We start from the raw sequence: 23,728 nt of genomic DNA, 5'->3' as shown, positions 1-23,728 counted from the left end.
AAAAAGGAATAGAGTACTGATTCATGCTACAACATAGATGAGCCTTGAAATCATGATGCTAAGTGAGAGAAGTCAGACACATACTGCCAAATATTGTGATTCCATTTATATTAAATGTGCAGAACAAGCAAATCCATAGAGACAGAAAGATTAGTGATTGGTAGGGTCTGGGGTGGAAGGTTAGTGAAATAATGGGGAGTGACTGCTAATTAGCATTGATTTTTATTTTTTCCAACTTCCAATATAATTTATTTTTCCTAGAATCTGGATACAATTAACTGTAGCAAGACAGTGACCAATATTATTTAAGCCTCACTTTAGGTTTTTGAAACTACCTCAGTATTTGTAAATGTGAATTCACATTCCAATAAATTAGAAAACTAAAATTTGACATACCAACAAATTTACTCAATATTGATGTAACCACAAAATTTTATATGTAGCATGTGACTTTAATATAATCAAATTTGGTCTTTATAAACCAGCTTACACATAAACAAAGTTACTCATTGCTTACGTGTTCTAATCTATTTAGTGTAGTGTTACACCAACAGACCTCCTCCTATAGCTTTTACTATGTAAACAGATGATTCTTCCCCTAAGACAGAGTGAAAATAAACCAAAGTTCCCACTTAGAAAAAACATGAACAGCATTATCCAATTTTAAAGTATCACCAGCTATAACACCAGAAATAGATTATGGGCAACTCTTACATCTTTTACCTAAGTAGTATAATAGAAAGTTATGGTATTGTTCAAAAGAACACACAGGTTTCTCGTTAAACTTTGTATTAATGGGCCTCAAAATTCTGTAACAGATTTTTGGTCAAGTTGTTTCCATTAAAAAGTATTAATTTAAAACTAGTAACTTTAAAACTGCTACATACACAAAAACTAAATGGTCCACAAAACATTCTCCTTTCTCTCTAAGGGTTTTACAATGCACTGTAATCATTAACCAGGCTTTTACTATTAAACTTAAATGGCCAATTGAGACAAACAGTTCTGGGACTGTTCTTCCACCACTGATTAAGACTGGGGTGGCAGGTACTGGGGATAATTAGCTTTCTGAGCTTTCTAGGCAGACTTGGTGTCTCTGCCAGCTCCAGCTGCCTTTTTGTCCACTGCTTTGATGACACCCACAGCAACAAAATTTGTCTCATGTCACAAACAGCAAAATGGCCCAGAGGAGGATAGTCAGAGAAGCTCTCAAAACACAGGGGCTTGCCAGAAACCATATGCATGATGGCAGCATCACCAGATTTCAAAAACTCTGAGACATTTTCCAGCTTTTTCCCAGAATGATAATCAATCTTCTCCATCAGCGCAGCAAATCTGCAAGCAAGTGAGCTGTGACAGTCCAGCACAGGTGTATACCTAGCACTGATTTGGCCTTGATGGTTCAGGATAATCATTTGAGCTGTGAAGCCAGCTGCTTCCATTGGTGGGTCATTTTTGCTGTCACAGCCAAATTACCATGACGAACATCTTGGACAGACACTTTCTTGACTTTGAAGCTCATTGTCCCCAGGAAGAGCTTTACTCAAAGCTTCATGGTGCATTTCAACAGACTTTTACGTCAGTTGTAACAGTGACTAGAGCGGAAGTTACCACCATGCCAGGTTTGGAAACACCAGTCTCCACTCAACCCACAGGGACAGTAACAGTACCACCAATTTTGTAGTTATCCTGGCGGGGCAGGTACAGGGGCTTTTCAGTTGGACAAGTTGGGGGTAGGATGCAATCCAGAGCTTTGAGCAGCATGGTTCCACTGGCATTGCCATTTTTAGCGGTAACTTTCCATCCCTTGAACCAAGGCATGTTAGCACTTGGCTTCAGCATGTTGTCCCCATTCCGAATGGAAATTGGCACAAATGCTACTACATCAGGGTTGTAGCCAATTTTCTCAATGTAGGTGCATGCTCACAGGTCTGCCCATTCTTGGAGATACCAGCTTCAAATTCACCAACATCAGCAGCAACAATCAGGACAGCACAGTCAGCCTGAGATGTGCCTGTAATCATGTTTTTGACGAAGTCACTGTGTTCTGGGACATCAAATATGGTCACATTAATACTTGCTGGTCTCAAATTTCCACAGCGAGATATCAATGGTGATACCATACTCACATTTAGCTTTTAGTTTATTCAACACCCAGGCATACCTTCCCCATCTCAACAGGCTCCTTCTCAAATTTTCAGTGGTTCTTTTCGATCCCACCACATCTGTAGATCAGATGACCAGTAGTGGTAGACTTGCCAGAATCTACATGTCCAATGGCGATGGTATTGATATGAATCTTTTTCTTTCCCATTTTGGGTTTTAGTGGTGGTTTTCACAACATCTGTGTTCTGGAGGCAAACCCATTGTGAAAAAGCTAATTGGTATTGGTTTTTGAGGGGATAAAAATATTCTAAAATTAGAGTGTGGGGATAGTTGTTCAGCTCTTTAAATATACTAAAAAACACTGAAATATATACTTTAAAGCAATGAATTTTATTACATATGACTTAACAGCTCAATAAAGCTGTCAATTAAGTTTTTTAAAGAGCAAAATATTTAAAGCATGTTTTCGGATGTTATAGGAACTATTAAATCAGCTTACTGATTATGTTATTCAAATTACTCTTATTTTTTGGCCTACTGTGATGGACATAATCTACGGTGACCATTAATGTGTCATGCCCTACTGTAATCCCCTCCTACTGATGCAGTCAAAACTTGTGACTTGCTTCTAACCAAAAGAATACAGCAAAGGTGATGGGATGTCACTCGTGCAATTATGTTTCATTATATAAAACACCATCTTAGCCAACTGGAAAGACTCTCCTTCTGGTCTAGAAGAAGCAAAAAGCCATGTCATAAACTGCATATGGATAGGAATAACATGGCAGGCACTGTGATTAGTTTCTGGTCAATAGCTAGTAAGAAGCTGGGGTCCTCAGTCATATATCCTCACCAAAACAAATTCTGCTAACAACATGATAGAACTTGGAAGAAGAAGATTATTCCCTAAGCTGAGGCTCCAGATAAGAATAGAGCCCAATCTACAACTTGACTGCAGTCTTGTGACACCCTGAGCAGAGGACCCAGTTTAGCCTTGTCTCAACTCCTGACCCAAGGAAACTATGAAATAATAAATGTGTGTAGTAAGCTGCTACATTTGTCATAATTTGTTACATAGCAATGAAAAATTGCCCTGGCCGGTTTGGCTCAGCGGTTAGAGCGTCAGCCTGCGGTCTGGAGAGACCCGGGTTCGGTTCCCGCTAAGGGCACGTACCTCGGTTGCAGTTTGTCCCCGGCCCTGGTTGGGTCGTGTGGGTGGCAGCCACTCGATGTGTCCCTTTCACGTCGATGTTTCTCTCTCTGTCTCTTCCTCTCTCACCCTCCCACTCTATCTGAACAAAAAAAAACAAAAAAATGTCCTCAGGTGAGGATTAAAAAAAAAAAAATTATACCTGTTGTCAACATACTGACCTCTTAACTGGTATTCCTACTTCCACAGCATCCGTACACCTCTACAGTTATAATTTTGTCAATTTATTATTGTACTTCTATGATCTTTGGTTTAAATATCTGAAGTGTGATGGTTCATGACTGTTCTACCAGATTAATAACCTTTGCTTTGAATTGTATAAAAAAGTCATTCCTGCTTTCTTCCTGTCTGCATATGCTTGATATTATCTTTGCTTATCTTTTACTTTCATTTTTCTGTATTTTGTTTTGGGTATGTCTCTTATATAAAGTATATAGCTGACATTTTGCTTTTTAAACCCAGTTCATCATTTAACAGCCAAATAGATAACTCATATCTATTATAACTGATTGCCTTTGTCATATTATTGTTTATCCTTATTATTTTCCTAAAGGTTTCTAAAACCTTTCATTAAAACCTGTTTTTCATTAATAAATCATTTTATGCTCCTCTTTATTTTTACTTTTGATTTAAAATTATACACCTTAGTTGGATTCCAGTACTAGTGAACATAAATACCAAGAATAAAACAATTTTATGAATTAGACCCCTTCCCACTACTTTTTAAGTCGATAAACAATGCTCAATTTTAAAAATTCTAATTCCAATCTTAAGTTAAAGGATCTTTCTCTTAAGTAGACATTTGTATTTTTAAGAAACTACCTATAAAATAATTTTCTCCGTGTTTTAATTTTTTGTTGTTTTTTTTGTTTGTTTGTTTTTTTGCATTTATCTTCAGATAGAGCAGGAGGAGGGGGATAGAGAGAAAGAGAGACAGAGAAACACACTGATGTAATAGAGCCACATCAACTTGCTGCTACCCACATGACCCCAACTGGGGCCGGGGACAAACCGCAACCGAGTTACATGCCCTTAGTGGAAACTGAACCCGGGTCTCTCCGGTCCGTGGGCTGACACTCTAACCGCTGAGCCAAACCGGCCAGGGCTGTTATTGTTCTTTTACCAAGACTCTTGTGGACTGTTTGAGGCTTCAGAATCTAATTACTATTAAAAGCTTATTATCCCCTCAACCTGGAATCATAGAGTGATAGACCTGGATTGAGTTTTAGAAACAATCTAATCCAAACTTAACAGTTTTTCTCACATACCATCCCCATCTGTTGGTCATTGAAAGCCATGTTAAGAAAGGTTTGAGGCTGTGTCAAGTTAGCAGTGACTAATCAGTGATATTTGCCAGGGGTGTTGAAGGGAGAAACAGAAGCCCATATGTCACAAATCTATTCTCCTTATTCTGGTCCAGTAGCCCTACTACCCCGACTCTAAATGTAAAAGAGAATTGTCAGGCCCTGGCTGGTATGACTCAGTGGTTAGTGTGTCAGCCCACAAACTGAAGGGTCTCTGGCTTGATTCCTAGTCAAGGGCACGTACCTGGGCTGCAGGTTCCATCTCTGACCTAGCTGGGGCCGTGTGTGGGAGACAACCAATCGATTTCTCTTTCACATTCAATGTCTCCCCCCAACACCCTGCTTCCACTCTAAAAAATAAAAAAAATTAATGGAAAAAATATACTCGGCTGAGGATTAACTAATTAACTAAATAATAACTGTCAGGATCAAAAAAGACCTTGTTTCCTAACATATTATACAATACTAGCTTTTAAGAATGGTAGAGCAACAAAGCCTGAAAGAAACCTAAACCTAAAAAAGAAAAACTCATTTAAAAAAATGAAACAAAATAAAAATTTTAACATACTGGCTAGCAAAAGATAGGATATGTGAATCTGAAAACTCTGTTAAGTGAGTCATTAGACACTTAATTTTTACTACACTCCCTAATATGTGTTTTGAATATAAAATGTCAAAATTAGCAACAATTACTAATTATTAAGCACTATGAATGGGCCAGGCTCTAATATGGGACTTTATATATCTAAGAGTGGATTTGGAATCAAAGTGCCTGAGTTCAAATCTTAGCACTACCACTTGCCAATATATGGCTGTAGCCAAATTATTTAAATTACTTTCTTCCTCATATGTAAATGTGGATAGTAACAGTGCTCACTTCATAAGTGGGTAGAGGATTTAATGCAGAACACTTACAGAAGTGCTTGGAACATAGTAAAGAGCTCAGTAATATCAATTGCATTATTATTGTTAATCTTTTATAATCACGATAGAATGTACCTATTTATTCCTACTTTACAGATGAAGAAAATGAGGCTTGAAGAACAACTTGCCTAAAGTCAAGTGGTAATTAAGTGGTAGAGCTGGGATTAGAACTTGGGTCTTTGACTTCAAAGCAAATACTCTTTCCATGCTGTTTCCTGAGAACACTTCACAGGATAAGAAATATGATAGAGTTATATTTTCTTAGTGATCTTATTTTTCCCTTTTCAGCATGATTTCATGTCTACTAAGACAAGTTATCTATTTTAGAGAATTTAAAGTCAAACGTGTGTATATTTGTGACTTGAGTATGTGTTTCACACAGGTACATTTCCTGTTAATAAAATACTGACTGAAAAGATGAAAAATATTTTATACAAATATACCTTTTAAAATCCCGTTATTACTAAAATTCCAATTATTGTTATTACTGGGGAGAGGGAGTAAAAGTAGTGCTGCATATCTTTTTACAGTTAATATGTAATTTTTTAAAAACCTGAAAACTTTAAAAGATCAAGATAAAAGGAAGTATTCAGTCACTGGAGAAAAACCAGAAACACATTTCCCACCTTCCTGAAAAGCAAGGTGCATGGGATTACCTGTACACAAACTGGACTAATGCCTTCCCCTGTGGAAATGGACTGAAGGCTAGCATAAGGAAGTTTTGTCTAAAACAGACTTCTGCTCTGAGTAGCCATTCACAAAGATGCAGTTTAGAAAATGTTCTAGAAAGGTATACCATTGAGGCTACAAATCAATTGACCTCACCTAAAGAAACAGTCTCCCTTTATCAAATTGTTTAGTACTTTATTTCATCCTCAGGACAGACCTATTCCCCCCTACCAAGCTTGTTCTCACTATAAAGACGTGACTATTTAATCCCAAATTTACATTAGTTGAGTTAGGTTAATATTTCAATATCTAGGTGAAACAAATATGCTATCACAATTACATTTTGTGTTATACTTGATAACTTTTAAAGTACTTCTACATAACCATCACATTTGATTAGTGCAATGCAACAATGCACAATGTGAAGTTTCTTATAAAGAAGCACAGAATTCTGAGTATGAAGTAAGGCAGGGCTGTCAGGTTAGAGAAGCCTAGAGTAACATATAGTCATGAATCACAATGGAATCCAAAAGGAGATGGGCAAGAAAAAAATGAAAAGCAAAGACTGCCTGCCAACTGACATGGTTTCACAATGATTCTTGAGGTCCTTCTTCACTTGCAGATATATTTTTCTCTAAGCATGTCATAGCTGAGTGAGTGAAGTTAAACTAGAAATGTATTTCTTCAAGTTGCAGAGTATAGACTCTGGAACTAGGCAGCTGGGATCTGAATCCCAGTTTTACCACTTACTGTGTAAGCACAGGAAAATTACTTAACCCATGTCTCTCATTCCTTACCTACAAATAGGAGTAAAACACCCCTAGTTTAAAAGGTGGAATCACTACCCCGTTTTAGAAGGCATCCTTCTCCTAATATCTCTAAAACCTTTCCCTGATTATTCTTTTTTTTCATCCTCACCCAAAAACATTTTTGCATTTATCTTGAGACAGAGCTGGAGGGGGAGAGAGAGGAAAGGAGGAAGAAACATCGATGTGAGAGATACACATATAGTGGTCGCCACCCACACAACCCCAACAGGGGCAGGGGACAAACCGCAATGGAGGTAGGTGCCCTTAGCAGTTCTCAACCTGTGGGTTGCGACCTCTTTGGGGGTCGAATGACCCTTTCACAGGGGTCGCCTAAGACATAACAGTAGCAAAATTACAGTTGTGAAGTAGCAATGAAAATAATTTTATGGTTGGGGGTCACCACAACATGAAAAACTGTACTAAAGGGTCATGGCATTAGGAAGGTTAAGAACCAATGCTTTATCAGGAACTGAACCCAGGACTCTCTGGTCCGTGGGCTGACGCTCTAACAGCTGAGCCAAACCAGCCAGGGCTCCCTATTATTCTTCATAGCACAAATGACCAATTAACAATCTCTTCATTTTTTGTCTCACCCTCTCCCTAACCCACTTACAGAAAGCAAGCTCCATAAGAGTAAGGACTCCCCTCTGTTTTGTTCAATGCACTGTCCCCAGTGCCTAGAACAGTGTTTGGTATAAAGTAGAAACTCAAATATATAATAAATAAATAAGTGTTCACTACTTGGAAATTGTGGGGTATGGCACTATGAATTAATATAAAAATATTGCTGGAGGGCTTGTATGAATTGCTGTGCCCAATATAAATGGACAAATATGAGTTTGCAACTCACAGTATTTAATAGTAAACCTCAGAGCTAGAATCAGCTCTTTTCCAGCACTATAGACTACAAGCCAATGTATACATCAGCAGAGAAACCTAAATTGGGAAACAGGCCAAGCCATAAAATGTAGGAACTTGCTACCACTTCCAAGGCTGTAGAAGAAAGATTCAAAAAATGGACTGGCCCTCTTTCTCCTTGCCTGACCCCTGGTTCCACCCCCAATCACACATGGTTAGTTAAAATTGAAGCAACTTTTGAGTAATCACCTTTTATTCCAAAATCTGAGAAATGAGCTATGTCTGAAAGTTAGATGAGGATAATAAGCAAAGCATCAACATGTGTTTTGACAATGTGTTCAGAATAGCTAAGGAATTATTTTACCTGACTTGTATCGGGTATAGAAGATCTGGTCTAGCCCCAGCACTGTAGGTTGACTCCTGAACAAGTCATTTCTCCCACAGAGGGTTGGATTAGTTGTGCTCTACAATCCCTTCAATTCTGAGAGGGAGAGAGGGAGGGAGTGAGGGAGAGGGGGAAAAGGAGAGAGAAAACACCCATACATCCAAGCCATATATATCAGGTAGCAAGTTCATTTTTGTTTTTGCAAAAACAATACCCATTTGTTATACAAGGAAATGTCAGAAGCTGTTTTAAACATGCTATCTACCACTCTACTCCCCAGAAAGATGCCTCATGATCCTATTCAAGGCAATTAGTACCATCCATTTCCTGGTGGTCCTCATCCCACTTATTCTGCTCTACATTTTCTTTAATCCACTGTGTTTACTGTTACACTCTATATAATCTACCTACTACATTTATTTTATTATCTGCCACCTCCAGTTAGACTGTACACTCATGGGAAAAAAGCAATCTTTGTTTAGTATCATGATGTATTACCTAAATGCAATCAATAAATATTATTTACTGATTGAATCAGTTGAATAAATTATATAGTCAAGAGATCCTAATCCATTCTCTTCATTTCCCAAGTATATACATGGTAGGCAAGAGATTGAGGAAAGTATCTCTGAAAATTCTTTAATCTACTGATTAAGTGACAACATCTCTTAAACTTCTCTTCCCCTTCCCCATGTATTTCAGGAAAAAAAAAAAAAAATCCCATCTTTTAAAAGCACAAAAACAGCCATACAAAGATTTAGAAATTAGAGGGAAAAACCTTTTTTAAAGTAGAAATTATCTGGCAGAGGTGGACAGAAATCTCATTTCCAGACTCTAAACCAGGAGACAGAATTTGGCTTTCCCACTGTAAATGAACAAATGGACAGAGTCATATTATACTTAGTAGGAGAAAGAAAATTTAACCCCAAAATATTGTGATATTATTGACTTAAAGTGATTTGGCCTTTCCCAAACTCTATTATCACTCTTTATTTTCAAATGCTTATTTCTAAAATTTGTGGTATACTGAAGTTTATGGAGCCAACTACACATAGTCCAGAAGTTTCTTTCAGTGGCTTGCTTGTAAAAAGTTAAAAGTTAAACCCATGCCTCTGGATTACTGTAATAGTAAAAGAGAATCTGGAATGCTAAAAACATATCACTCTCTTTGTAAACAGGATGAAATTTCTGAGCAAAGCTCACAAAGACAGAGATCAACACACAGAACAGAGAAAGCTATTTGGAAAATCCCAATGATCAACCAACTTCTTGATTGAGCTCCAACAGGATGAGGGAGGAGGATCTTGATTAAAACAGCAGAGAAAAAGATCACCTGGATTGGTCTGCCTTGGAAAACCACATTCCTGCATACAAGACACAGGAAATGGGAGGGAAGATACTAGAAATTGATGATGGAAAAGACTGAATTTAAGCCCATCCAATATCAGCAGTCAGATGTTCCAAACACCAAGCCCACATTAGTATCTACTGAAGGGCTAGGCCATCAAGGGTGCTAATGAGTACTGGAAAACCCCCAAAGACCAAGTTTCTCAGAGATTAAAAAGAACAGAAACAAAACACCAAAATGAAACAAAACCAACCAAGAGTTTGAACCTGATTTAAAAAAAAAACAAAACAGACCCAAAGTTTTTGTTTTTTGTTTACATGAATCAGACTGATTCCATTCTCAATCCTCAACATTTAAATTGAGCTTTGGAAACAGAGTCCCCCGCCCAAATAAATGAGAAGAAATCGTAATCTAACACAATCAACTATAAAATGAACCTAATCAGAATGTCTAAGATATTTTAAATTGGAAACACACAAATTGCTGAGAAAGTTGTCAACTTTAAAATACTTGTTCATATATTAAGATAATCCATTCAGGCTGCACAAGAAAAGAGGAAGCATGGTAGTAGGGACAGGGATGGGGTAAGGAAATGGAGTGTTTGCCAAGAGTCCAGCCCACATCCTGGGAATTATCCTCAAGTTTTCTGAAACAGTTTAATTGTATGACACACAAACATTCAAGGCCCTCTGCATCTCATCACTGTGCTCTGCTAGCCACACTCTCCTGGCCCCTATTTCCAGTGTTAATCAAGTGGATCCCCCATATAAGGGCAGCATGCATTTCACCATGTTAAACATCAACACGGACCTCACCTTGTCACTGTCATCATGACAAATGTGGTCGTGATGGATGGACTGGCACTGAAAAGAAGCACCAACACTACCTACAAGAGAAAGGGAGGAAAGGTTAAGATGCAATAATTCCTTATTTACACTGCTGCTTTCCCAATTAAAAGTGCTTTTAAATCCATTATCCCATCTAATCCTCAACAATACTCGGAAGTCAGCAGGATAAGGATTATTAGTGTAGTTTAACTCGGCAAAACAAAACAAAACATAGACAGACTCACTTGCACAAAATAGCAATCAGTGAAGTGGCAGGTCTAAGACTAAAACCCTGTTATTCAGACTTCTAATTCAATACTTTCTACTATCTGAGTGGTTACCTTTTAAAATAAATAAGCACAGCAGCCCCTCAATAAGGCAAACTTCTTTTAAAGAAAAAAGTATACTCCTTTTTACACTATGCATGCTTGGAGAAGAAAAAACTGACCGTATAAATTTTCAGTATATAAATACTATAATATTGCAATCATGATTATAAAAAGATTTTATTACTTTAAAAGTATACATTTTTATATACCCAACCATTTGTTAATTTGAAGAACTATCTCTTAATAATAACTGCTCTATGATAACAGTGACATTTCTAAGCAGTAGGAAAACAAATGATTATTCAATAAATGATCGTAACTGATTAGTCATTTGAAAAACAGTTTTGGTTCCTACCTCATACCATACAGAAAAATGGTGGCTCAACGATCTACTGTTTTAATGACAAGTTACAGTTTCTGTCCTACACCTTTCTGAATAAAGTGGTGCCAAGTGAGACCTATCATGTTTTTATCAGTGTGAATGTATAAATGTTTAGAAACCTAAGGATATCCCACTGCCACCCCTGAGGACATTACATTGGCAAATACCATATTTTGTAAAATTTATGATGCCATCAATTCAGATGTCCAAATATTCCATATTGAGAAAGAATGTTGCCAACTAAACTTTGACACCTTTCTTCTTAACACAAAAATATTTTATTTCATACTTAATGAAATTACTCTTTTAGTCTTGTTTATATGTTGATTTTTATCATGTATTACTCAAACATTCATTAAAATAAAATGAGAAAGTAATTAAATTAGTCATAGCACAGAAAATGAGAAAATTAATTTTAGAACTTCGATACATAAAAACTCCTTACTAGATAGGCTTACCAGTTAATTTCTTTAAATGTACAAACACAATAATCCCAGTGACAGTGGCTATTCCTAACCTATCCAGTAAAAACTGTTTCCCAACTCACTTTACATGACACTGATTATAAAATACAATAAGTATTAAAATAAGAAAACAAATTAAACTCACTCAAACACAGGAATAAAAATACTAAATGAAATTGCAGTATAGACTGTATATATACATGGCACAGTGACAACATATGTAATTAAGTGTCACCATAAGCGACTCATATTTACCTAAGGAAAGCCTGATTCCTTAACCTGATTCAATAAAAGAAAATGTATCAACACAGTATTAGGGGGAAAAATTTTTTTTTAAAGTTTGATCACATCAAGAGATGCTAAAAAATCATTTGTTAATATTTATTATCAATTTCTATTTTTCAAAAATAACTTTATTAATAAGTGTAACAAGTTTTTGCCACTGGATAACAATTCTGGGAAGGATGAGGTGGGGAGGAGGTACAGTTGCCAAAAAGTTACAATTATAAACAAGAATAAAAAAAAAACATAGTGTTCCCTCTAGTACTAGTATCTGGTAACATCATTTAACATATTCCAAAAACATGATTTAGAAAAAAGAATACATAATAATGTTCCCAAATATTAAAATCTTCTAGAATAGTAGAATGACAAATCAAATCACAGCATAAATTATTGTGTCAAAAATCTGGTAGATAGCCCTGGCCAGTTTGGCTCAGCAGTTAGAGCATCGGCCCGCAGACCAGAGAGTCCCAGGTTGGGTTCCAGCTGAGGGCACGTACCTCAGTTGCAGTTTGTCCCCACCCCGCTTGGGGTCGTGTGGGTGGCAACCACTTGATGTGCCTCTCTCACATCAATGTTTCTCTCTCTCTCTTCCCCCTTTAAAAAAAAATCTGGTAGATGTGTTTCAAGGAGTTAGTAAAAATTACACTTTCAGTCTCCTATTAACCTAGCATTATGGAATACTAAAGTTATACTGGTGAAAAAAACCCTAAGAACTGATTATTATAAATAAGCATCAGAGCCCTGGCCGGTTTGGCTCAGCGGTTAGAGCGTCGGCCTGCGGTCCTGAGAGACCCGGGTTCGGTTCCCGCTAGGGGCGCGTACCTCGGTTGCAGTTTGTCCCCGGCCCTGGTTGGTTGTGCGGGTGGCGGCCACTCGATGTGTCCCTTTCGCATCGATGTTTCTCTCTCTCTCTCTGTTCCTCTCTCTCCCTCCCACTCTACCTGAACAAAAAATGGAAAAATGTCCTCGGGTGAGGATAAAAAAATAAATAAATAAATAAATAAGCATCAGATACCTACCAAGAGGTACCAAAACAGACATTATTTTATTCTTATACAAACTCTTGTATTTAAAAAAAAATTTTTTTTATCTTCACCTGAGGACATGTTTGCATTTATCTTCAGATAGAGCAGGAAGGAGAAAGGGAGGAAGAGAGAAAGAAACATCGACGTGAGAGAGACACAATGAGTGGTTGCCACCCGGGTCGGGGACAGACTGTACCGAGGTACGTGCCCTTAGTGGGAACCGAACCCGGGACTCTCTGGGACTCAGGCTGAAACTCTAACCACTGAGCCAAACCGGCCAGGGCAAAACCCTTGTATTTAACATAGCATGACATGTGTGACTATTGGACACAGTTAAAGAAAGATGAAATTGTGCTGGAAACCGATCATATAATACCATCTAATGACTATGGGGGAGAACATTACTTTGAACCATCGCCAAAAACTTAAGACTCCATGAGAGCTAGAAAGATAATAACATACATTATTTAGCAACTTAAAAACCTCTTCTGAAAAAGAGAGTACTAAAAATAAATGAAAAGACATTCGCATACAAAAAAAACCTAGACACTGACCTTACACCTTTCTCAAGAATTAACTTAAACTAGATCACAGACCTCAATATAAAACACAAAACTTAAAAACTTCTAGAAGATAACACAGAAGAAATCTAAGTGACCTTGGGTTTGACAACGAATTTTTAGATGCAACGCAAAAAACAAACAAAAGAATAAATTTGGTAAGATAGACTTCATTAAAATTTAAAACTTTTGGTCTGTGAAAGACACTATTAAGAGAATGAAAAGACAAAGCCAAAGAGCAGTAGAAAATATTTGCAAAAGGCATATCTGATAAAGGATTGGTATCTGAAAACATTCAAACAACTCTTAATACGCAACAGTAAGCCCCGGCCAGCATGGCTCAGTTGGTTGGAGTGTCATCCCGTATACTAAGGGGTGGCAGTTCAAATCCAGGTCAGAGCACATGCCTGGGTTGCAGGGTCAATCCTGGGTCAGGGTGCATGTGGGAGGTAATCAATTGACGTTTCTCTCTCACATCCATGTTTCTCTCTCTCTCCCCTTCTCTCTAAAATCAACTAGAAATTTTAAACACACACACACAGAAATCTCAACAGTAAAAAAACATACAACCCAATGTGAAAATGAGCAGGGTTTCTCTTTGACCTTTTGCCCTGAATATCAGAACTCACTCCTTTGCCACTAAAGGAAGGGCTATTTGCTGGGAAACAACAAAGAAGCATCTTAGAAGTTAATGAATGCACACAAGCACCAGCCTCCCTTTCCAGTGGTCCTTGCCCCATAAGACAAAAGATGTAGGCAGATAGCTCAAACTGAACTTCTGAAGAATGAAATACAGATTTTAAGGCAGCTTTGGATAAGCTAATCAGAAAATGAAGTACTCAGCAACAAAAGAAACCTTCTGTACTAGAACAAAGAGGCAACTTGAAAGAACAGCCAAACATATTACATTAAATGACAGTGTTTACCACAAGTGTTCCATTTTTTTCAAATACATTTTATAAAGTTACTATTCCTGTTCAAAAACCTAATTCAGCACTCTACTCAAGGCATAAAGTTCACATCTGAATCCTCTCCCCATGACGAAAATTGCCATATATTTTCATATAATACAGTTGCTGTAGGTATATTAAAATATCATTTACGCATCACTACTATGAATTTACAGTAACAATTAGGCACACTGCTAGAATGTTTTATTTAATGCATTAATAAAGATGCAAATATTTTATCACAAATTAGTTTTAATATTTTGATAACCACATTACAGTATAATTGGAATCCTTTGTAATGTAATGTATGTTATTTTATGCAATTAAAAATGTTCTCCTGGAAAGGGGCCTATAAACTTCATCTGAGTACCAAAGGAGTCCCTGATACACACCAAAAATGGTTATAAACCCACTTTATCAAGCAAAAGATGCTGGAACCAAAGGAATAAACTAAGTCAGAAGTACTGTAAGTGAAAAGAGACAACATCCTGGGAAGAGTGAGAAAAATGAATGGAATCAAGGGAAGAAAACAGAGATGAGGACTAACATCAGGGTATAGAGCCCAAAGTTTAAAACTAGGGAATTAAAAGATAAAAGAGGTCATAATTGAAACAGAGTAACTGCTAAGAATATCTGCTCGTGTTTTTGGTCCACAGGGGCAAAGTAGTGATATAAAGCTGAGGCACTATTTGTCATGTTTCCCAAGACCATTACACTGCAAAATCCAATAGTCAATCCTGAATCCTCATCTTTCTTGATCTAGTGGCAGCATTTGGCCCAGGTGACTCTACTCACCTTCTTGAAACCCTTTTATTCACTTTGCCTCAGGGAAGTTTCCTATATCACTGACTGCAACTTCTCAGTCCCTTTTGCTGGATTCTCCTCATATCTCCAATTTCTAAAGGCTCAATCCTCTTTTTTATTTATATTTCCTCCTTTAGTGATCCCAACTAGTTCCATGGCTGATGACTCCAAAATCTCTATCTCTAAGCCTGACTCGCCCACCCCAACGAAATTCATATTTCTATATCCTACTACCTAGTCAGTATCAACTAGATATCTAACCAGAATCCTAAACATAACATGCCCAGAATTGAGTCTTGATCTCCTCCAAACCTAACCCTCCTCCAGTGTCAGGAAAAGGCAGAACTATTCACCAGCTGCTCTGGACAAAACTTTTTTTTTTATCCTCACCCGAGGACACTTTTGCATTTATCTTCAGATAGAGGGGAAGGGAGAGGGGGAGGAAGAGAGAGAAACATCAGTGTGAGAGAGACACATCGACTGGTTGCCACCCACAAGATCCCAACCGGGGCCGGGGACAAACTGCAACCGAGGTATGTGCCCTCAGCAGGAACTGAACCCGGGCCTCTCTGGTCTGTGGGCCGATGCTCTAACCGCTGAGCCAAACCGGCCAGGGCCTGGCCAAAACTTCTGTTAACATCCTCAACTCCTCTCTTTCACTGACATCATACATTTGATGAGTTAGCAAATCCTGTTGGCCCCATGTTCAAAATATGCCTGAAATATAATTACTTAACATCATCTCCACTGCTACTACCCAAATGAAAGCCTGAACTAACGCAACAGTGGTCTCCTTAGTTCCATTCTTTTCCTGTGAACTTTTATTACCTACCTCCTTCCCAGTTTGTTCTCCACATGGTAGCATGAATGACCCTTTTAAAAGTTCAGATGGATCATGTCACTTCTACTCTGAAACCCTAGTTCCTTCTATCACTCAAAATAAAATCTAAAGTCCTTACATCTTGGTCTACATGGTCGCACATGACCTGGCTATCTATCCTACACCTTTCTGATCATATCTCCTGCCACTTCTTTCCAAAAAGAAAACTAAAACACAATAAACACACTCATAGCAAATTATCATGGCAGTATGGAATATATTTAAAACACTGCCAAACAATGTCCTTAACAGTTCTCTGTATTGCAGTAATATGGCCACTTAGTGCCAGACTCATACAGAACTCACATTCCCCTTTGTTGACATGCAGCATGATTTTTTTTAAAGATTCCTCGTTTGTTTGTTTGTTTCTTTCTTTCTTTATTTTTAATCCTTACCTGAAGATATTTTTCTATTTATCTTCAGATACAATAGGAAGGGGAGAGAGGGAGAAAGGAAGAGAGAGAAACATCTATGTGAGAGAACACATCAACTGGTTGCCTCCCACATGACCCTGACCAGGGCCGGGATGAACCACAACCAAGGTAGACATCCTTGGCCAGAATTGAACCCACAACTCATTGGTCCGTGGGTCAATGCTCTACGGTTGAGCCATACTGGCCAGGGCATGCAGCATGATTTTCTAAATGACATAGTCTATCAGGGACAGCTGACACGTAACTGAGACTCTTCTATACATTACAAAATAAAAAAAAAATTGTAAAGTTGTATTGAGTTTGAGAACATAAACATACAATATTGTTACATAAACATCAGTAGAAAACATTGTTGAGACATATGCATATTCCTCGAACTCTGGGTGCAAACCACAAGAAGCATTAAATCATGAAACTGAACTGCAGAGATGTGGGCAGAGTGTACACAAATGTTTAAAAGTGGTTAGCTTTCAGTTGTCATAAAAATGTGGCATTTTGAGCACTGTTAGAATTTTTCCTCAATGTGCACATCTGAGACAGGGGTTTACACTATAACGTGGGTCCCTCTTAAGCATTACCTAGACTCAAAGCCAACCTGCCTGTCACCTCAGAAACAAAGATTTGAGGGTTTAAAAGTGGAGGTTTTCGCCTGGCTGGTGTGGCTCAGTGGTTGAGCACTACCCTCTGCACAAAGAGGTCACCAGTTTGGTTCCTGGTCAGAGCACATGCCCAGGTTGTAGGCCCAATCCCCAGTGGGGGCCATGCAGGAGACGGCCAATCAATGTTCTCTCTCATTGATATTTCTATCTCTCTCTCTCTCCCTCTCTAAAATAAATAAAGAAAATAAATTTTTAAAATAAAAGTGAAGGTTTTGAAGTATATAACTGGTCAATAGCACCAACCTAAGCATCACATGCTCTCTAAGACCTATTCCACATGACAAAAGTAGCAGCTCCCACTGGTCAAAATTTTACCAATTTAAGCATTAAAAAAACAACAACAAAAAAGACTGTACCTAACCAAAACATATCATATCACTGAAAATCCATGAATCCCCAACAGTCTAAAAAAAAGGGGGGGAGGGTAATGTGCCCTGGCCAGTGTAGGTCAGCTGGTTGAGCATCATCCTGTGTACCAACAGGTCACTGGTTCAATTCCCTGTCAGGGTACATACCCATGTTGTGGGTTTGGTCCTGGTCGGGGTACAGAGTTTACAAGAGGCAACCGATCAATATTTCTCTCTCACATTGTCTCTCTCTCTCTAAAAAAAAAAAAAAAAAAAAAAATCAATGAAGGACAAACATCTATAACATTAATTAATTAATTAACTAATTAATTGATTAATTAATAAGGAACCTCTATAGATAAAGTTATCCTACACTAGGAACTGATTTTCAGTATGAGGAGAGAGTACAGAGTAGTAGAAGAAAGAGTTCAGAGTCAACCTAACTGGTTAAGCAGAAGGATTTAAATCATGCCCATTCACCAACGTGCTGTATATTTTTAGGCACATATATATCATTCAGCCTCCATTTCTTTGTTAACAAAATGGGAATAACCACTCTGGGAATAGGAGTTAAACTATAGAAAATCTTGCTAAATAGTTATCAGTCAGAGTTCCTACTCTGGCCAGTGGGGCTCAGTTTTTGAGCATCATCCCATGCAACAAAAGGACAATTCCCAGTGAGGGCACATGCCCAGTTGTGGGTTTGGTCCCTGGTATGGGAGGCAACTGATTGATGTTTCTCTTTCACACTTATGTCTGTCTCTCTCTCTCTCCCCCCCTCCTTTTCACTCTCTCAAATCAATAAAAACATATTTCAAAAAAAGAAATAATAAATAAATTTTAAAAATCAATAAAAACATATTTTTTAAAAAGACTTAGCCCTGGCCGGTTTGGTTCAGTGGTTAGAGCATGGGCCCACAGACAGTAGAGCCCCGGGTTCGGTTCCCACTAAGGGCACATATTTTGGTTGCAGTTTGTCCCCAGCCCCAGTTGGTGTCCAGTGGTGTCTCTCTCACATTGATGTTTCTCTCTCTCTCCATAGATACATGCAAAAAAAAAAAAAAAAAGTCCTCGAGTGAGGATAAAAAAATAAAATAAAATAAAAAGACTTAGAAAAGGGGGATGGGGAATGTAAAACCTCAACTGTCACTTCTTGAAGTGTCTATTAAAACAGCTTCTTATGCCCTGGCTGGTCTGACTCAGCAATTAGAGCATCAGCCCAGAGACGAAAGAGTTGTAGGTTTGATTCCAGTCAAGGGCACGTACCTTGGTTGCGGTTTGGTCCCTGGTCCTGGTCAGGGTCATGTGGGAGGCAACCAATCCATCTGTCTCTCTCACATCGATTTTTCTCTCTCTCTCTTCCTCCCCCTCCAACTCTATCTGAAGATAAATGGAAAAATATCCTTAGGTGAGGATTAAAAAACAAACAGCTTCTTACTTCAAAAATTGGTAATTAAAAACAAAACATTATGCATTTATCCTACCTTTTAGAGTAACCAAAGAGGGCAAGTTCTACCTAGTTCTTCATTATAGAAGAATGCTAGGTAAGACATGTAGAAGGAATTTCAGAATTAGAAAACATCATTTGCAAACCCCAAAAAACTACTGATTCAGGTAAGGGTAATAAATTAGGTTAAAATCATTAAGTGAATGGAGATGGAGATTTGTCCAGTGCCTAAGTAACACTATACAGGTTATTTACAAGTTAGAACCACCTAACTACACAATGGAGATCAACTCCCATCACTGTAATCCAGTGGACACTCTTAGCATAATTAACAGTGGGTCAGATATGATTACTGATATGATAAACTATGAAATTCAGACATAATCTCTATTTGGCATTCAAGCAAAAAATACTTCATTTGGATGCATCAAACTATTGGATATGCTTTCCAGTTTACAAAAAATATAGGAGATAGATGAACAAATGACATCACAAGGAAGCAATCACCTTATTCAAAAGTTGTTTTGAAGAACAACTGGCTTAGGTTTTCAATTAAGTCAGTGTTATTATTTTAAATGGAAAAAGAAAAGCTAGAAACCATACTAGGTTAAGAGACTTAGGGAAAATACACAGATATAATATCTTATATAAAAGTTATTGACCAATGCTACCCCAATAAATTTAATTAAAATAAATCACATACAATGTGCATAACCAGATTGCATATTAGGTTTTTTATTGGGGATGGGAGGTTTTTTTGTTTGTTTGTTTGTTTTTTATTGTTTGTTTGTTTTTGTGGGACGTACATTCATTTGATTCAAAGTTCACAAAGCCCTGGCCGGTTTGGCTCAGCAGTTATAGAGCGTCGGCCTGCGGACCAAAGAGTCCCGGGTTTGATTCCAGCCAAGGGCATGTGCCTGGATTGCGGTTCATCCCAGTTCAGGTTGGAGTGGCAACCAATCAATGTGTCTTTCTCACATCGATGTTTCTCTCTCTCTCCCCCCACTCTGTCTAAAGATAAATGTAAAAATATCCTTGGGTGAGGATTTAAAAAAACCCCACAAATGACAAATTCACAAATTACAAAGTGTCTCCCTCCCTCTTGGTCCCAAGCCATCCAGTTCCTCCATTCCCTGCAGCTGTGCACATTCACAAGCAAGTACATGCCTATCCCTTCTGTCCTTTTTCTGTACATGGTACAAAACTTCACATATTGTTCTGTGCATTGTTTTTTCCATATTGCAACATAAATCAGAAGATCATTATGTATTAAGTACTTAAAGAGCTTCCTTGTGCTTAAGGTTGCCATTTTTTAAAAAAATTTATTTTTTTAAACTTATCTTTACTGTTGAATGTATTACACATGTCCCTCCTTTATCCCCTACTGACCCCATCCTCCCCACTCTCGCCCCTCTCCTGCCTTCCCAACACTACAGTCTGTGTCCATTGGTTATGCATATACATAGAAGTTCTTTGGTTTATTTCTTCTGCACCACCTCTCTTCCCTTTGAGGTTTGTCAGTCTATCAACCAATTTGTACTTCTTAATCCTTCACCTTTTTCACCCATTCCCCCAAACCCACTCCAATCAGGCAACCAACAAAAAGGACTCTGTATCTATGAGTCTGTTTCTGTTTTGCTTGTTCATTTTGTTTGTAGATTCAACTGTTGATAGATGTATATTTACTGCTATTTTATTGTTCTTATTTTTTATCTTCTACAAGAAGACCCTTCAACATTTCATATAAGACTGGTTTGGTGGTGATGAACTCCTTTAGCTTTTTCTTGTCTGGGAAATTCTTTATATGCCCATCGATTCTAAATAATAGCTTTGCAGTAAAGAGTTATTTTGGTTACAGGTTCTTGTTTTTCATCACTTTGAATATTTCTTGCCACACTCCCTTCTGGCCTGCAAAGTTTCTTTTGAGAAATCAGCTGACAGTTTTATGGGAGCTCCCCCTTTGTAGGTAACTAAATGCTTTTCTCTTGCTACTTTTAAGATTCTCTCTTTGTCTTTAATCTTTTGTATTTTGATTATGATGTGTCTTGATGTGGGCCTCCTTGAGTTCATCTTGTTTGGGACTCTGTGCTTCCTGGACTTGTATGTCTGTTTCCTTCACCACGTTAGGGAAGTTTTCTGTCATTATTTTTTCAAATAGGTTTTCATTTTCTTGCTGTCTCTCTTCTGGCACCCCCATAATGTGAATGTTGGTACACTTGAAATTGTCCCAGAGGCTTCTTACAATATCCTCATTTTTTTAAAAATTCGTTTTTCTTTTTGCTGTTCTCATTGGGTGTTTTTTTTTTTTTTTCTTCCTTATATTCCAAATCGATGGTTGCTTCTTGGCTCCACCTACTCTTCTATTGATTCCCTATAAATTATTCTTTATTTCAGTTAGTGCTGCCTTCATTTCTGACTGGTCCTATGCTCTTGAGGCCCTCACGAAGTTCACTGAGCATCCTTATAACCAGTGTTTTGAACTCTGCATCTGTTAGATTGCTCATCTCTGTTTCGTTTGGTTCTTTTCCTAGAGTTTTGTTCTGTTCTTTCATTTGGGACATGTCTGTCTCCTCATTTTGGCTTCTCTGTGTTTGTTTCTATGTATTAGGTAGAGTTGCTATGTCTCCTAGGTTTGGTAGGGTGACCAATTGTAGTATGTGTCCTGTAGGGTCCAGTGGCACAGCCTCCCTGATCACACAGCTGGTGATCAGAAACCAAGCCCGCATACAACAAAAAGAACATCAGATCTGAAAGGCCACGAAGAAGAAAGGCACTACCTCCTAGGACAGAGAAAATGGCTGTTGACCAGAACTGGCCTAGTGTTTACCCTGTTGCAGCATCATTTAAACCCTCTGCAGTACCTCTTCCTGTTGGAATGGGTTATCCAGTAAAGAGCGGGTTGCCCATGGCAAAGGAGGCAAATCCAGAACTCTTAAAGATTCCCAATTTTCTGCATTTGACTCCTGTAGCAATAAAAAACATTGTGAACCTCAAAAAGATTTCCACACTGATTGGCCAACAGCACTGGACAGTGATGAAAAATGTGAGAAGCATTTTCCAGCTGAAATTGACTCAGCTGATTATGTTTCATCAGGACCATCTATTCAAAACCCCAAAGTACGAGTAGTAACCTTAAAAGTTAAACTTTCCAGTTTGAATTTAGATGATAATGCAAAGAAGAAACTTATTAAATCTGCAAGAACAGAAATGTGCTTACCATCAAAACAGATAGGTATCCTTTAAAGAGACAAAATTATGATTATGCAATGTATCTGCTAACAGTTTTATATCATCAGTCTTAGAAAATTGAGGAGTGGGAGAAAAATAAGACTGAAGCAGACATGGAAGAGTATATGTGGACAAATAGCTCTTCAGAAAAAAAATATCCTAGCAACATATCTCCAAATTAAAGCTGCAGAGAAAAACCTGGAAGTAAATAAAGAAGAACTCTTTGGTACCAAAGAAGTTAAGGATTACAAAAAGTCTGTTGTTAAAGAATGAGGGGGGACAATGAAAATACCCTTTCTCAGTACAAAAAATCAGTGAAGAGACTATTAAATTTGATACGAATTATGTAAGAAAATGAGCTTCATTTATTAATTTTATGGTTTATATGTAATTGTTATTAATTTGATATAAAGTTCAAAATTTTTAAAAATAAAATAAAAAAGCAGGTATAGCCCTGGTGGTGTGCAGGAGGCAACCAATTGATGTCTCTCTCTCACATTGATATTTCTCTCTCCCTCCCTCCCATTCTATCTAAAAATCAATGGAAAAATATCCTTGGGTGAGGAAAAAAAACAACAAAACAAAACCATTTTGCCTTCTATCCTGAAAGTTCTAATCTCATTCCTACTCTAGAAATTTCTCTTCTCTACAACTGTTTCACTCATTCAGTAAATATTTATCAAATCCCCACTATGTATCAAGTCTATCCTAGGCACCAGGGACATGGGAATAAATAAATAAGACAAAGTCTCACTTATTTTATATTTTAAACAATTCTATAATGATGCATTTCCCGGTCAATAATTCTGTAAAATACCAGCATGTAATAGTAACATAAGTACACAAGTTTTTAAAAAAGTAAAAAAAGAAATAGTTGGAGACTTCCGGTCAAGATGGCGGGTAGGTAAACGCAGTATCGCGTCCTCCCACAACCACATCAAAGTTACAACTAAACTACAGAACAACCATCATTCAAAACCGCCTGTAATCAAGCTGAATGGAAGTCCTACAACTACGGAATTAAAGAAGCTGCATCGAGACTGGTAGGACGGGCAGAGGCACGATGGGCTGGTCCCACACCCACGTGTGGCGCATAAAAATCAGGAGGCTACCTCAGCTGGAAGGTCCTCTCTGAAGACTGAGGGGGTCCCTGTCCCACACCAGACTCCCCGCTCAGGGTTCCAGTGCCAGGAAGAAAAGTCCCCATAAATTCTGGCTGGAAAAACCAGCGGGAACTGAGGCTCAGGGAAGCTGACGCAGCTGGAGCCCCAGGCATCTCCTCTTAAAGGTTCCACGCACAGACTTATTGAACTCACTCTAAGCTTGGAGAGGAGGCAGCTCGAGGGGCACCAGAGACATACAGGGAAGAACTGAGCTATTGGGCACTGGAGCGAGGGCTGGAGAGGGGGCTTTCTTTGGGACAGGCGTGCTGTCAGAGGCCTTTGTTCCTTTGGTGAGCCATTCCCTGGGGCGGCAAACAGCCGCCATATCTGG

The 23,728-nt window shown here is 38.1% G+C and overlaps 1 protein-coding gene and 2 pseudogenes across 1 annotated transcript in view; 1 reads left to right on the top strand and 2 right to left on the bottom strand.

Annotated features, from left to right (window-relative positions):
• The window catches only part of RNF38 (ring finger protein 38), a 75,453-nt gene extending 64,979 nt beyond the window's left edge, over positions 1-10,474 (bottom strand). Inside the window, exon 1 of the mRNA XM_036261957.1 lies at positions 10,429-10,474. The gene's annotated coding sequence lies outside the window, so the exon portion shown is untranslated. The remainder of the gene's footprint in view (positions 1-10,428) is intronic.
• LOC118630190 lies at positions 914-8,858 on the bottom strand (annotated as a pseudogene).
• LOC118630072 lies at positions 10,444-22,584 on the top strand (annotated as a pseudogene).
• Positions 22,585-23,728: the final 1,144 nt, after the last annotated feature.

The sequence above is a fragment of the Molossus molossus genome, unplaced genomic scaffold (assembly GCF_014108415.1).
Source record: "Molossus molossus isolate mMolMol1 unplaced genomic scaffold, mMolMol1.p scaffold_m16_p_14, whole genome shotgun sequence".
NCBI classification, from domain to species: Eukaryota; Metazoa; Chordata; class Mammalia; order Chiroptera; family Molossidae; genus Molossus; species Molossus molossus.
The sequence above is the reverse complement of the archived record's forward strand: the minus strand, read 5'-3'. Positions and strand labels throughout refer to the sequence as shown.